This window comes from Apis cerana, linkage group LG4 (genome assembly GCF_029169275.1).
Source record: "Apis cerana isolate GH-2021 linkage group LG4, AcerK_1.0, whole genome shotgun sequence".
Classification (NCBI taxonomy): Eukaryota; Metazoa; Arthropoda; class Insecta; order Hymenoptera; family Apidae; genus Apis; species Apis cerana.
In genome coordinates this window covers 1,823,469-1,840,704 of record NC_083855.1, presented here as the reverse complement: position 1 = coordinate 1,840,704, position 17,236 = coordinate 1,823,469, and the positions used below count along the sequence as shown (strand labels likewise).

The 17,236-nt window shown below is 17.8% G+C and overlaps 2 protein-coding genes across 4 annotated transcripts in view; one reads left to right on the top strand and one right to left on the bottom strand.

Annotated features, from left to right (window-relative positions):
- Positions 1 to 5,829, bottom strand: part of LOC107995433 (glutathione S-transferase-like) — a 70,972-nt gene extending 65,143 nt beyond the window's left edge. Inside the window, exon 1 of one of the 2 annotated variants that reach the window (XM_062073501.1) lies at positions 5,636 to 5,829. The gene's annotated coding sequence lies outside the window, so the exon portion shown is untranslated. The remainder of the gene's footprint in view (positions 1 to 5,635) is intronic. The other variant, XM_062073500.1, reaches the window with a different exon arrangement.
- The window catches only part of LOC107995432 (carcinine transporter), a 70,608-nt gene that overhangs the window by 29,495 nt on the left and 23,877 nt on the right, over positions 1 to 17,236 (top strand). Inside the window, exon 1 of one of the 2 annotated variants that reach the window (XM_062073495.1) lies at positions 13,646 to 14,060. The exons of the other annotated variant lie outside the window; for it this stretch is intronic. The gene's annotated coding sequence lies outside the window, so the exon portion shown is untranslated. Of the gene's footprint in view, positions 1 to 13,645; positions 14,061 to 17,236 lie in introns of those variants that run through there. 2 annotated transcript variants of the gene reach the window in all.

Genomic DNA, 17,236 nt, shown 5'->3' with positions numbered 1-17,236 from the left:
ATAATTAGATTTTAATAACTATTAATAAAATTATATGTATAGAATGTCTCATAAATGAATGGTATAATGAATATATAAATATATGAATATATGAATTAATAAATAATGGAAAGAGTGATAAAAAAATAAATATATAAAATAAACTTTTTTAATTAAGTTTTCATTTTCAAATAAATCAAATAAGAAATTTTTCAAATACCAATAAAATTAGCTAATATTGATTAAATACGATTATATATCGATAAATCGTTATTTTATAAAATGAAAATAAGTAAAAGTTTCATAAAATAATTTTTTTTATTTTAAATCTTCATTTTTGTAAAAATTTAAAAAAAAATTAAGAATTGCTATATGGTTATTGATAGTGGCACAATTTAAAAAATTTTAAATTTATTTTGCATGAAAAATTTACACTATATTTCTATTTTTATATAAATTTATTATAAAAATTACGTAATGATTAATTAATTATTATAATTATATATAATAAAATAAAAATTATATTTGATAATGTAATTTTGAATGTAAATTTTAAAAAATCTTTACTTTAATTAAAATTAATTTTAATTATATAATAAAATTAAAATTTTTGAAACATTTTGAAACATTTTAAATTACAATTAGGTTTAAATATTTGAATACTTATCATTATGTGAAAAATTTATATGCAAAAATATATAAAATATGTTTCCAAATTTATAATATGTAAAATAGAAATAAATGATGAAAATATCTTAAAAAATATTTTTAAAAATAAAGAAATAAGTTATTATTTGAAAAATAAAGAAATAAGTTATTATTTATTATTTATTATATTACATAAGATTGTAAATATGTATAAAATAAAATATTTACTATATTTAGAAAATGGAACAAATTTGTATTTTCTTGTATTTATAAAATTATATTAAAAATTATATCTGATATAAATATATAAAAATATGAAGATATTATTAAAATATAAATATAAATAAGATATATATATATATATATATAATATAAATATAAATAAGATAAAGATATATATATATATTAAACAAAATTATAATTTATTTCAATAATATGATGTTTTATGATGTATAAGTACCTTAAAAAAACTTATAAAGAAATTTTTACATTTCTTCAGTGTAACATATATAATATATTAATAAAGTTATCATTGCATAAATATAGTTGATACTACTTATATATTCGCTTATTATGTAATGTTTATAAATGATCATCATCATTTTTTCTCTAATCTTTTAATCAGAAACTTGAAATCATGAGTAATATGTATTAGTACTTAATTTGCGTCACGAGAGAAGGGTGAATGACGCGATGCTGAAATTTTTTAACTAGAAAAAGTAACTGGATTGTATACTTAATTTCCTATCGATAATTCAAAATCTTATTAAAATTAATTTTAATTCTGCAAAAACATTTTAATATTGTTCTTTTTTTATTATTTAAGTATTATCTCTTTTTTCTTTATTTTCTCTTTGATATTATATTTAAATATATTATGTTTAAATATGTTTAAATATTGATATTCTTTGAAATGATTTTTGATCGAAAGAAAAACTTTCCCTCTTAATTTTATAATTTTTACATATTGATCTTTAATTTTTATTTTTTTAATTTCGAAAATGTTAAATATTATTTCAAAATTATTTATTTTTCATATTTTATTTATGCAAAGTTTTTCAATTATTAAAAAAATGAATTAATACAAAAGAACTTATATCTATATATTTATTTTAATAATTAAATAATTAAATAAATTTTAATTATTAAAATTAAAAAACATTAATTTAATATAATTTTCAAAGAACATATCAATTTTTTTTATTTATAAATTTCAAATATCAAAAATTATTAATATTATTTTTTACTGGATTTAATTCGAAAAAAATATACTTACATAAGTGATTTATTAGTTCATTAATGATATTTGAAAACACAAACACAATTTGAACATTATATTTCTCAGAAGTCAAATTTTCCTTATATTAATAGGAAATCTTTTTTAACTTGTTTATAGAAATGTAATTTACACTTATGCTTGTTTTCCTTTATGTTTCACAAGTATATTTTTTCGGATTAAATCCAAAAAAATAATAATAATAACAATATCAATAATTTTTGATATTTGAAATTTATAAATAAAAAAAATTGATGTTTTTTGAAATAATGTTTTTTAATAATTAAAATTTATTTAACTATTTAACTATTAAAATAAATAAATAGACATAAGTTCTTTTGTATTGATTCATTTTTTAATAATTGAAAAACTTTGTATAAATAAAACATAAAAAATAAATAATTTTGGTGTAGTATTTAACATTTATTGAAATTTTTGAAATTAAAAAAATAAAAATTAAAGATCAATATGTTTAAACATCAGAATCTGAAAAAATATATATCTGCAAAAGTGTAATAACCATAACATCTCTAATTTTATATATCTAAACATGTTTCAGAAAAATTAAAATTAAAATTTGTTCACTAACATTTAAATTTGATCTTTTTATGTTTATATAACATAGAATAAAAATATAATAATAAATATATATTTTTTTAAATTTAAATATATTATATCTATATATTCATTTAAAAAACATGTAATTTCTATTATAAAAAATAAATATATTGTAGATACATTATAAATAAATATATTTATTTAAGATTTATATAAAATTTATATAACATTATATATATAAAATTTATATAAATTTAGTAAATAAAAAATATTTAATCCTAAAAAAGTTAACTTCAATTGACATTTTTTTCGCATTATTGTATACTAATATACTTATAATCTGTAAATTAATATGTACATATTATATATCTATGAAATGAGAAAAATTTTATAATTAATTATTCTATAATATTTATAATTAAAAATTCATTTAGTTACAAATGTACTTTATTCAGAAAATAAGTATATAACACCACAGATAAAAACTACACATAAAATCTAATTTATTTAGAGTTTTCTAATGTTTATATGATATCAATAGAAAAACAAATATATAATATGAATATTTACACATATATATAAACGAAAAATAATAAGCATAAATGTTAACTTTATTCAAACTCCTCAAATTTTTTTCTAGATTATATTTATTATTAAATTTTTCCGAAATATAAAAATTTTTTAAAATATAATTTTATGATTTTCTTATATTTAATATTCTTATATTATATCTGTGATACCTGTCTCTTAACTTCTGAATAATATATAATACGTGCTTACCATAATGAGAATGACAGTTTAAATTATATTAATAATTTGTAATTTGCATAAATAAATTTTTTACAATATTGTAAAATTATCTTTAAAAATAACTTAAATAAGATATTACTTTAAAAATTTAGATTAAGAATTACTTTTTTAAATAAAATAAAATAATAACATAAAATAATAACATAAATAAAATAAAAACATAAAATAATAATGTTGACAAAAATTTTTTACAAATTTAATATATTGATTGTTTTAATGATGACATTTAATCATGTCATTATTTTTAAATCATATTACATTTTTTAATATAATTTAATTAATAATTCAATTACAGATAATATTTATATGTAAAATTTAATTTATATTAATTTTTATTATATAATATATAAAAAATATAATATATAATACTTTAAATATAATTTATTATATAGTATTATATATTATATATTATAAGTTTTATATAAGTATTATATATATATTATAAGTTTTAATTATTATAAATTGTATTTATATTGATCATATATTATTAGATTTTGTTATAAAATGAAATTTCATAAAGTAAATTAACATTATTTAACTTTAAACATTATTTACGTGTAATTTAAATAATTTTTTAACAATTAGTCAAAAAAGTATTAACAGCTATTAATAAACTTTTTATAATATAATAATATTTTTAAAATTGTACTTAATAATTTGAGCTTTTTGAAAACTTTGAAGGATTAATTTAATAAACGATGTGTAAAAAAATTTTGAAAAATTACAATTTGTCAGAATCAGAAAAAAATAATTCTTAATTTTTTTATCTGAGTCTTTAATAAAAATTTAAAAACCATTTTATGGATTTATGTTAGTTAGATACATGTTAAAAATTTCATTGAAATCAATTAATTGCTATGAGTTATAAATAATGAATAAAAATAATGAATTTTTCGATGTAAAAATTTTTACATCTTTCGATACTTGTTTTCTTGTTTCTGCATCAATGTAATTTTTAGTTAAAAATTGAAAACTCATAAAATTGTTAAAAAAATGTCTTTCATTATTTTTTATTCTAACAAATTACAATTTTTTCAGAATTTTTTTTTACACGTTATTAGAATTAGTGGTAAATTAAACTAATTCTAATTTCTCAAAAAACTTAAGTCATTAAATATAATTTTTAAAAAATTATCGTTTTAAAGTATTTTAAAAAAGTATTTTATAAATTGTATTTTATAATTACAATTTATATTAATATTTATATAATTATATTTTAAGTTAATATGGTGTGTCGATGCTTTTTTATTCGACTGTATATATTTGTGATTTAAAATGATTCACTATATTAAATGAGTTGTAAACTTTTATTTTCATTAAGCAATAATTCACAATACATGGTCAATGATATGAAAAAACAATTTTTCTTTTTTTTTATATTTAAAATTATTTATAGTGTTACGTACATTGAACGATAATTTGACATTTGTTATTCTTATGAAATATTAAAACTTAAATTCATCAATTAAATTTCTAAATGAAAAGATTTGTCTTTATTGAACGCAAGTGTTTTAAAAAAAGGTCGTTCAAATTGAACTTCATATAGACTTAATCTTTTATTTGAAACACCATGATGGATCATTCTAAAAAAAAAATTCTAACACAACTTGAAATTAATATGAACTTTGAAACATTGATAATAATACAAAGTTTAAGAAAATTCCACGAAAATGAAATGAGAAATAAATAAAAATAATGATAGTATATTATAATAATAATAATAACAAAGATACTATTTTCTCTAATTTTTAATTATTGAATTTTGTTCTAAAATGTTTTGTATTAATTTTCTATAAATAATAAATCTTTAAAACTTTGAATCTTGTTTCATCTTCAAAATTCAAAGTTGATAATAAAAGTGATGATAGAGATTATTATGATTCATAGCAATAATCTATAAAATCTATAAAAATTTTAATAAATTGTTTATTACAATATTTATTATAATAAAATTTTTATTATAATATTTATTCTATAATAAAATTTATTCTCTTTCGTATCCTACCACATAATATTATATATTAGTTATATTTATAGTGTCAGTTTTTATTAGTTATTATTTATAGTGTCAAAAATTTATTTTTATTCAATAATAATTTATAATGATTTTAAAATTATTAAAAGATTAAGTTAAAATAACGTTCTATAATAAATATAAATTATAGAATTCTATAATAATTATAATTTTTATGATAATTATAATTTAGAATATTGTATTTCTGCATGTTTAAAAGTAAAATATTATAGAAATATAATAGAAATATGTACACAATATAACAGAAAACGAAAAGAAAAAAAAAATTTGATCATATTAAAAAAAATTGAACGAAAAAGAATTCGCGTTTACAAGAGATATCGTCTTACCTGGAAGAAATTTTACCTGGTTTTTTTCTCATATCCATCGCATTATATCTAGTCCCATCCTTTTGTCGCTCTTTCATCTTCATTCGTTCTTTCATGAACCGGTTTCAAACTCGTCTTCATTGCTTCTAGTAATCACTTGACCAATCTTCTCTGGTTATTCTGGTTGCTACTCGCAAGTTGCTCTTCGATCCACTGGGAATCACGAGCTTCCTCTAGGCGTCCATTATTTTCAAGGTCATCAGTTTCTTGAATAAAAGAAGTGACAATAGAAATCGTTCCGGCTTTACAATCATAGACAATATGAAACAAAATTCTGATTAAAGAATTAGAAAAAATGAATTTTTTGATAGTATTAAATTTCAGGACAGGGAATTTGAAATTTATTGGAATAATAATTTATTTTTATACTTTATACTTTTACACTTATAATAAATAGTTTCATGAAACTTTTAATTAAATCAAAAGATTTATATAATTAACAATTCATTCATATATATATAAATTTATTTCAAATATTAAGAATTATTGTGAAAAATAGAAAAGTAGTAGTTCCAAATTAAATTGATTAATCATTTAACTTTTTTGACTTTTGTTTCATTCTTTTAATTTTCTTTAATTTTTCTTTCTATTTCTAAGTTCATTTAAAAGATTATGTTTCTTTATCTTATTTCTATTTCTATTTCTGACATCTATTTTTAATTTTATCTTAATTCATTATTTTTTTTATCTTCTACTTTTAACATGAATGTATATTCAATAAAGACTTCTACTGTTCTTCTATTGAAATAAAAGCACAATACTTTATGTCGCTAGACTGTAATAAGAAACAATAAAACGAATTTAGATATGAATCTTACATAAGGAATCATTTTTTCCACGATCTTTTGATTATCTAATTAAAACAAATGTAATAAAATACAATTTAAAAATATAAGATAGAAATACATGTTATTGATTTCTTTTATATTGCATTAATTTGTGGGAATATTTCATATACTTCGTTCCGTTTTATTTCTTTTATTCATAAATTAATTTGTTCATTCGAAAATCGCCATCTTTGAAAAGAAATCTATTTAATATTATAAAACGCATGTATATTATTTTACATTTTTTCATAGACATGTGCTATTATAAGTCTATTTTATGCTTTATTAAAAGACATTTAAGCTATTACCGCGCATTAGACTGTTACCTATCTAAATGATCTCGCTGATTTACTTTTGTAACTTTACATGTTATTTGTTATTTATTTATTTATACATAATTTTTGTTATTTATTCATTTATACATAACTGTATTATCATATATTTATTTATAGTAATATTTTCTAACCAATTATTTCGAATTTTTTATGTTAGTATAACGTATGTATATATGTATATATTTAAGGATAAAAAAAATATTATCTATTAAATGTGAGTTGTATGCAAGTTTAAATTATGAAAAAATAATTAGTAATTTTACATAAAACGAAGTTAGAAAAATAAACTTGAAATAAATAAATTTTGAAACAATAAATATAAGTACATATAAGATACAAATTCTGTTTGATTATTTTATTATTTAATCATTGAATCATTACTGTTATTATTTGAAAAAATTTCTATTTGAATAGGATATTTAAATAGGAATAAAGGATATCATAATTTTTAGAGACCGCAGTGTTTATTCGTATTTATTGAATCTATTCACAAATTTTAATCAGAAAAAAATATAATCAGCTATATTATATATACATATAAGGAGCAATTTTTTTGTTGTAATTTCATTGCGATAAAAATTGTATGATTATTTTTGATACAATATTACACAATCATTACACATAAAAGATTAGTTAATGAAGCATTATTATAATACAATTAGTATTAGTAGTAATATAAATAGTATATGATTTATATATTATTATAATATATATATAATTTTATATAATATTATATAATACAATGAATAATACATGGAGCATTTTTGAGAATCAATTCTAGAAGTTAAAATATAAAATATAAAAACTATGTTAAAAATTAACATACAAAAATATCGAATGAAGTTTATTTATTAAGTTATAAGTTTTTGGATTACATGAAGCAAGATAAAATTAGTATAGTAATTTTTTCTGTCACATCTCGCTTTATTTAAATTAAATTATAAACTCACTTAAATAACTTATAACTTATTATTAATTCTATTTAATAAGTAACTTTTATGTAAGTTTTCAATTAATAATTAATTCATTTGTATTTACTTTAATTAATTTTTTTAGAATTGATTTCATCATTTCCAAAGATATCTCACGAATATATTAACTTTCTATATATCATGTAATAATAATATTTTATATATAAATTATAATTTATCATTGATATCATAAATAATTTAATATTAATAATAATGATATTAATAATATTAATATGTAATATTAATAATAAATATTAAAAAATTAATATATCAAATTCGATGTTTCTCATTTCAAATTTTGAAACTATCAATTTTTTAAATTTACTATGTATCAAGTTGTAATCAGCATTAAATAAATAGAGTTATAGAAATAGTTTTAAAAAATAAATTTACGGAATAATAAATAAATTTTTAATATTCAATAAAAAAAGAGGGCAAATAAAAAATATAAAAAATATTAAAAGTAATAAAAATATAATATACATATTTTATTATCGTCATCATCTTATATGTGTGGTATATAAGATGATATTTGTTTGAAATTAATATACTCCAATTCTTGGAATATAATGGAATAATTTCTATGATCCTTATCTACATATGGAAATATTATATTTATTAAAATGATAAATATAATTCGTGATAAACGGAACAATTATTTACAACGAAAGAATTAAGAAATGCAAATGTTTTCGTCTCTCTACGTGAACGGAAAGGAACATGATAACGATATTATAGTATTGATTTATTTCTGTTCAAAATGCAAACAAATCTTTGCAAGTATTGCATTATCATTTATAACATTTATTACAATTTTTGAATTTTGTCATTCAATCATTGCTTAAGTATTTTTCCGTAATCTTGGAATTTATTGTATTAATTCGAAGATTCTTTGCTTTATCGGTTATTGTCTAATCTCTAAACTAACTTTGATATTTCTTCTACTATCATCAAAAATCAGAGTATAAAAATACAAATTATTCTTTTAAAACAGAATTATATATATTGCTTTAAAAAAATAAAAAATGATTCCTTAAAAAAATTAAATATCATCTTATTTCTTTAAAATATCTCTTTTTTAAAGTAATAAATTTTTTTATTAAAGACGAAATGATTTCTATTATCTATTTTGTTAATTTTTTTTTCGTTTTCTTTTTTTATTTATTTCCATAAAAATTTATTTATTTCTATTAATATTTCGAGCTTCATTAATTTAAATATAAATAAAATATTTAAAATTGTTCAAATAATTTATTATGTATATATTATATATATACATATAATATTATTATATTATATTATATTATATATTATATATATTATATTATATATATTATATAATATATATAACCAATAATTTTAAAAAACTAATTTTAAAAATAATTTTAAAAAAATTTTAAAAACATATAATAAGCAAAATAATAAAGTTTAAAATCCAATAGAAATTATAGAAAATATATTAATAATCGATATAAGAAATAAGTATTGCAAAATTAATAAATTTGCAACATAGAATTTGCGACCTTGAATGTCAGTAATCATTTCATCTATCAAATAATTAAAAGAACATTATTGTTTTTCGTGAAAATTACGATACATACTTTCAAAATATTTTTATATAATTCTACAAAAACAAATTGCTGCTAAATAAAAATGTCGTATTTATTTATATATATTATTTATATATTATTTAATTAATCCTTTAAAATTAAATGAAAAAACTAAAAGAATCAATTCAAAAAAACAATTAGTAAGAAAGAAATATTTCTTTATGCGTAAATTTACAAAAGAAATAAATAAAAAATAAAACTTATTCATAATCAATAATCTCATAATCAATATCTCAAAAATATTGCAAAAATAAATTTAAAAAACCAGCGATAATATTTCTTGATTTAAAAATGATTTTAAAAAATCTTAAAAATATCAAGGAACCTTCAAATTTATAAAAAAATTATAGTTTTATCTTATGTATTAATCACATAATTTCTGATTCAAATCGCTTCCAAAAATATTTTTTTTTTATATCGATCAGAATATGTTTAAGAAATCGATGAAACAGCTTCATTTAAAAATTCATTATGAAATCTTTATTCTATAATAATTCATTTTTTATTATAGAATTAACATTGTATCTATCATTTCTACCGAGAATAAATTTCTTCTTTGGAATCTTCAATTTTTTTTTTTTATTAAAATATACGAAACTTTGAATTTCAGAATTAAATCAATAAATTTTTGTCTTTGTTTATAAATTTATTTATATAAACATAAAATCTTTTATTTATAAAATATAATTAATATTTTGTTCGCTAATTCTATCAAGAAACAATTTGAATAAACTTCGTTGACTTTTTTGATTAAATTTTCTCAATAAGAAATTCTTGATTTTTTGAATAAGAAATTCTGTAAATTCGCAAAAAATTCGAGACATGTTTCGCATTGTTCCGTTACATAAGAATAATCAACATGGACAAAGCGATCTTGCGTATACCGATGGTAATTCTCTTTTCTTCAAGGGTATCAAGTTTCTCAAGTATACATGTTTTTGTTAGTAGAGTTCTCGTATCCGTATCCGGAATTTTGTGAGTTGATTCCATTACTGAGCACGAGTTCGCTTCGGGGGGTTGCTTTGTTTCAAGAATCGGAAACATTAAATTATTTTTTTTTTAATCAAAAGAATTAGAAATTATTTATATAATTTATATAATTTATACAATGAAATTTATTTTTGACACAATTAATTTTAGGAATGAAATCATTTTTAATCTTATCATAATAAAATCATAATAAAATCATAGTAAAATAAAACATACATATATAATGTAAAATAATGAAATTTAAATAAAAATTATCTATTGTAGAAAATTAAGCAATTTAAATCATTGGATCATTCTTATATTTTTTTTTCTTAGAATGTTATAACTTACTAAAAATAATTAAATAAAAAATAGTTTACTTATTATTAGAAGAAAATGAAAATTTATAATTATTAAAAAATAATTTATTTACATTATTTATTATAATTTTTTCTTTTTATGAATTTTCAAATATTTAAAAAAAGAAATTTAACTTAATTTATTATTATTTTTATAACTATTTATAAAGTAAAATTAAAAAATTTTATATATTTATTAATTCATTATACAATTATTCATCATTTATATTTATTTTTACATTTATTAATAAGTTATTAAGAGATATTATGCGATATTATATCTTATTATATTTAATACTTATATAAGCTTAAGATAGATATGATGATTTTTGTATGAACTAGATATACATATAATAAAAGAATAGGAATCCGTTTATATTCGTTATATAAGATGTAGAAAAATAAGAACAGATAAAATTTGAATCTTATCTTCATTTATTTTATTACTATTATGAAATATGTATATTGGCGAACATTTACCAAATCAAAAAATATAATAATAAAATAGAATATCATTGATTTTCTATTACTCGAAAGAAATGTAAAAAAAAATAAAATAAAATAAATGAAAAGAACAAAAAAAATTGTGCAATACAAAAAGAATTGTATAAGCCAAAGATAAACAAATTATATGATTTTCAAACAATAAAATTGCCAATTGGATGATTACAACGATTGTTCCGCATAGATTAAAACTGCTTAAATATGATTCGCATGTGACAGATAAATTTCTCATGCTTTGTAAAATTAACCGAATATGAAATAATATGAAATATGTATCACTTATTTAATTGATCGAATTTAATTAAAAATTCAGATAAATTTTTTAAATTAACTTTGATAAAATTAATTATAGATCAAGATTTAATGATTATCAAATTTATATAAATATATAAATATTATATTGATAAATATTAATTAGATCTTCTCATTTCTTTTATTATTCTTTATTATATTAATAAATATTTATTTTACTATCGATCAATTTAATATTAATAATAATCCAATCATTTGATTCCATTAGAAATCAAAGTCTTGTTGTTAATATATGTTGTCATTATTGTTAATAAAGGAACAATTATTTTAGATTGTTTCATATCTAAAATCATTATGCTTGACTTCTAAAACTGTTCAAAAAACGATCAGTCACTCAATTCCTGAATTCACAATCAACTTCAACTTAACAATCAACACTTGGTTTATGATCTTCAACGATAATCTATTGTATATTTAGCATGATGAGTTCAATTGCAGGATTTCTATCTTTCTACTTCAATTTTTTTTTATAGTTCTTAAGGAAATTACTTATTTTTATTAAAGATGATTCATATGATGACACATAATATAATAAAGTTATTATCTTACATTAAGTAGATTAAACAATAAATTAATATTTTGCAATTTTTTACAAAAAAATTTTTTCAAATTTTTTAATCAACAGTATAAAAAATTAAGATATAAAAAATTTTGACTTGACAAAGAAATAAATTACTTTTTTCAAATAAAAATAATTCCAAAGAGGATTTTATAAAAATTCTAAAAAAAAGAATTCTTTAAAATTCTAAAATTTTAGAAATATTTTAGAAAAACTTTTGAAAAAATTTTATCGAACAAAGTTATTTTCAAAACTTAGCTCTAAAATTTTTTTAAAGCATTATTTTCGAAATTTCTTTTTAGCTAAAGTTGAATAATAAATAAATAATAATTCTGTAAGCAAATAAAATTTTTAAATATTATTTTATTTAATTTTTAAATTATAGGAAAATATTAAATATTTTTAAACTCGAATTCAATATTGATGAAATATCTCTTTTCCGCTTAATGCAAAAAAAAAACAATAAGCATCGAAGATATATTTTTTTGTACCTATTTCTTAGTCATTGAATAGATTACGTTTTTTATATGTTACCATATAATATACTATATAATTTTAATATGTCGTAATAATGTTAAATTATTGAGATTCTTAGAATAAATATAATAAATTCTTTTAATTGATAGATAGATATAAATATTTTTATTTGAGTATATAAATAAGCATTTTTACAGATAAACTTTCCTTTAAAATAATAACTATATATAATACATATGTAATAATATATAAAAAAAAATAATATTTCAGATTTATATTTTAATAATTCATATAACTACTATTTTGAAATGAATATAGATATTACTTCAATATAAATAAATAATGTTTTATATAAAAATATTAAAATACTAATGTTTTAAAGTATTATTATAATGAAATATTATACTCATGACAAAATATTATCTATATCCATTTCAAAATAGTAATTATATGAATTAATATAATATATTATTTCATTATAAACGTAGCTAATACATTTTAAAGAAAAGTTTATTTAGAAAATTTCATATTAATCAAAGAAATAAAACCATTTATTTTATTTACTTCTATTTATTTTTATTTATCTCAAATTTCAAAAATCTATTTTTCTCCGATAATGAGTCTATCGTGCATGAAATTTAATATTCATGCAACGAATTAATCTCATGACAAATCATAAACATACTATTCTTTGTGAGTACACTTATCTATAGTATTATTATATACCCGCATCATGTCTCACTTTCGTGTCGTACAAACATGTGAATTGTATATGTACAACGGCGAGAAAAAAAAAAGAAAAAAAAGGAGCAACGAGTCATGAGAAAATCTAACAAGTCGAACATCATGAAACGGTGAAACAGAAGTAACTTTGTTGGAATCGTAAAATTCCCCGTCTACGAGTTCTCCAGTGACGTATGCATTCGTGTGTACTCTTCTCAGACAATCGACGAACTCGTTGGCATCGTCCAATAGCCATACACACACAATACGGTTGGTGGGGCTTCGGCTTTCGCTGCACGCGGTATAAAGCCCCACTAATTGTACACGAGGAGAACAGTCCGTGCGTGCCCCTTTTTAAATGACGATGTAGCGCAGCGCCCGAAAAATCGGATATCTCGTGCACTCATAAGTTCACTATCACGATCGAGATCGAGCACGTGTCCTAGTTTCTTACTGGATCACGGAAGTTGTTGCGATCCGCGGTTATTTGTTTAATTTTTTTTCTTTTTATTTATTATTTTAATGTGAAAAAGTAAAAATTCGTGAAATTCGTTCGAAGTTGATTTCCATCAAGTTGAACGAAAAGAGAGACAAAGTGAAAAAGCTTGATTTTTGTGTTTCAACTTGGAGATTTTTTTTCAAGAAAACTGGATAGAGGATCTGTGATATCATATGTCGAGTAAAGTTCCAAGTTTTACGAAGTTGGAAAAAATAAAGTTTCGAGTTGGATCGTAAATAAGGTAAATAATTTATATAGTGATCGATGCTCCTCGTACCTTGTAGTTTTCGTACATTTACGAGAAGAAGCAATTTCCTTTTTTATTGATATTTTTTTTATATCTGTTAGAGAAGAATGACTTTTTTCCTTGACTAGAATACAATATTTAGGATGAATTTCACATATTATAAATATCAAAATGTTTATAAAGACAAACTCGTTAAAAGAAACAAAACAAACAAAGAATTTGCTTCTTTCTTTACAAGAAGTTGTATTCCATTTATTTCTCTTCTTTTCTTTAAATTCTCTATGATAAGTATTTAATTAAAATTTCAATGTCAATAAAAAAAATAATGAAAAAAAAACTCATTAAAACTCGATGCTAGTATGAAATTGCATTAATAAAAAATTTACTATTTTAGCAGATTAAATGTTGAAATTTAAACTTCATTTGAATTAATCAAGTAATTTGATTTCAATTTTATGTTCATAATATATCTGTCTAAATTATTTGATCTTATTTGAATTCAAATAAATTTAAACTAAAGAATATAAAATATTTAAAATAATGTCGAAACAATTTTACTTGGAATATCTATGATAAAGATAAAAAAGTAAATGAATTCATAAAAGTTTACTAAAAAGACAATTTGATTTTTGAGACTACATTGGAAACATTGTGTATTATAGACGATAAAAGATATAAAAATCGCTTCAAAATAATCATTTCCTTTAAAAAATTTGATAATTTTATATGTTTAACAGGAAATTTAGAAAAAGTAGATCTCTTTTAAAAAGTCATTATTGAGTTATTAAGTATAGAATTAGAATTAATATTACATTATATTTAATAACAATTGTTTCTTTCAAATTGAAAAATAATTAAAAGAATATCAATATTAAATTTGAAATTTGAAAAATATTTAATTTAAAAAATAATAAAAAATTCATATTAAATTTTATATTTAAATTAATTATTTGAATTCAAACGATTTGAATTCAAGGAATTTTTTTATGTGTACAAATTTATTATTTCATTTAATTTTCTTTCATTTTTTATTAACTAAAAAAAAATTGTTAATAGTTTTTCTTCAAATCAATATAATAAATTATGTATGTTTAGTTATAAGTTTTCATCGGTAATATTGTAATTAATATAATTATTTTTAATATATTTAAATATTCATTATTACTAATGTAATAGTCTAATGTAATATAAATTGTATAAAATATAATATAAATTACAAAATATGAAATTTTAGTATTAACACGTTTAATTTCATAATAATATTATTTATTATTTAATAAAATAATATTTAATAAAATTAATAAAATTTTCAATTAACTAAGTAAAAAGAAAATTTTGATAATTTTCGATTAATTTAATTATACTATTAATTTATACTATTAATTTATATATATTTAAAGTTATATTTAAAGTTAAGTACTTAATACAATAACAATAATCAATAATAGTCAAACTAGAAAAAGAAAAAAAGGAGCATTATATGTATCTATATTTCAGTAAAAGTCATTGATGACAAGTAAAAATTAGAAAATATTGATTTGTCTAAAACTATATTTGAAGTCAAATAAAAATAAAAATCAAAATAAAGATTAAATTTATTTTAATATTATATAAAAATTAATTTCAAAAAATTATAAAAATTAAAAAAAAATTATGATGAAATTGAATCAAATTCTGGTAATTTAATTTTAAATCAAACTTATCATAAAACAATGAATTTCTAAATATATTTTTAAAATATATTTCTAAATATTTCTAAATATATTTCTAAATATGTATTTCTAATATATTATATATCTTCTAGACTTAAATACATTATATATAAATAATTCAAAGTAGCAAAAAAATAAAAAAAATGAAGAATATCTTTATCTTTATTAATAAAAATTACTATTAATAAGAATAATATAGAGAATGTTTTAAAATCTAAAATCTATCTATCTTGTAGAATCTATCTTGTAGAGTTAAATTTACGATATACTTTATTGCAATTTAGCAGAAACTTCTTTTGAATTGAGAATTCTTAGAATTAATTCTTAGAATCTTGTATATTAAAATATTAGTAAATAATAATAAATATAATAATATAAATATAATTAATATAAATATAAATAATAATATAATATAACAAATATAAAAATAAAATAACAAATATTCATATTTTTTTGTTTATTTACACTTAATAATCAAAAACATATTATAAACTGAATTTTTTTCAAACAATTTTTAACGCTTTCTTTAATTAAAGCTTAACTAAAACTTTTAAAAATTTTTGTAATTTTTCAAATATTTTTTATCTCTGATCAGTAAAATAATAAAATAATAAAATAATCATTCGATATTTATTACAAAATTATATTTTTTTAAGTAATTAGTTAATCCAATTAAACTGAACACCAAGAAATCCATCAAATAAATAATTTAAGTGAATATTTTATAATTTTATTGAATAATCAATTGAAAAACTGGTTGACACAAATCATTTTTGATAGATTTTATACATATTAAATGTTATTCATATTATCAAAATCATGAGTTAAAAATGATTCTCAAATAGAATTAAACATTAAAATTCAAAAATCTCTGTCTATAGTTTATAATATAATCAAATAATTTTTAATACAATTTTATTATTAATATTTAAAATATAATTCATTGTTTATAATGTGAAATGAATATTGTATAAATATCTATAAAAATATCTATAAAGATATTAAAATATCTAATTTCGAGATTGCATCCAAATTGAAAAAAATAACAAAAAGATAAAACAGAAAAATATGTTTGAATAAGAATTGTTATAAATAATTTTCTTAAAATCTTTTATTTTTAATAAAAATTGTAAAAATTAAATATTTGATCTCTCTTTTTTAATAATGAGATTATTAAGCAACATAAAAAAATTATAAGAGAATACTTTTATCCTCTTTCCCATTTTTTTATTTAATTTTTTCTTCCAAAAAAAAAAAAAAAAGAAAGAGTTTCAATCACAAAAAAAATTTAATAGTTCGAAGTGAAATTGAACAATTGTTCCACTTCGCGTTATTACACGCGTCGTTTATGCGGATATCTTGCGTTCATCGGTGAATTTCAATGGATAGAGATTGTACACGCTTTCCCTATGATCAGTTTGAAGGTAAAGAAAAATCATTTACAAAGCGTATGTATTT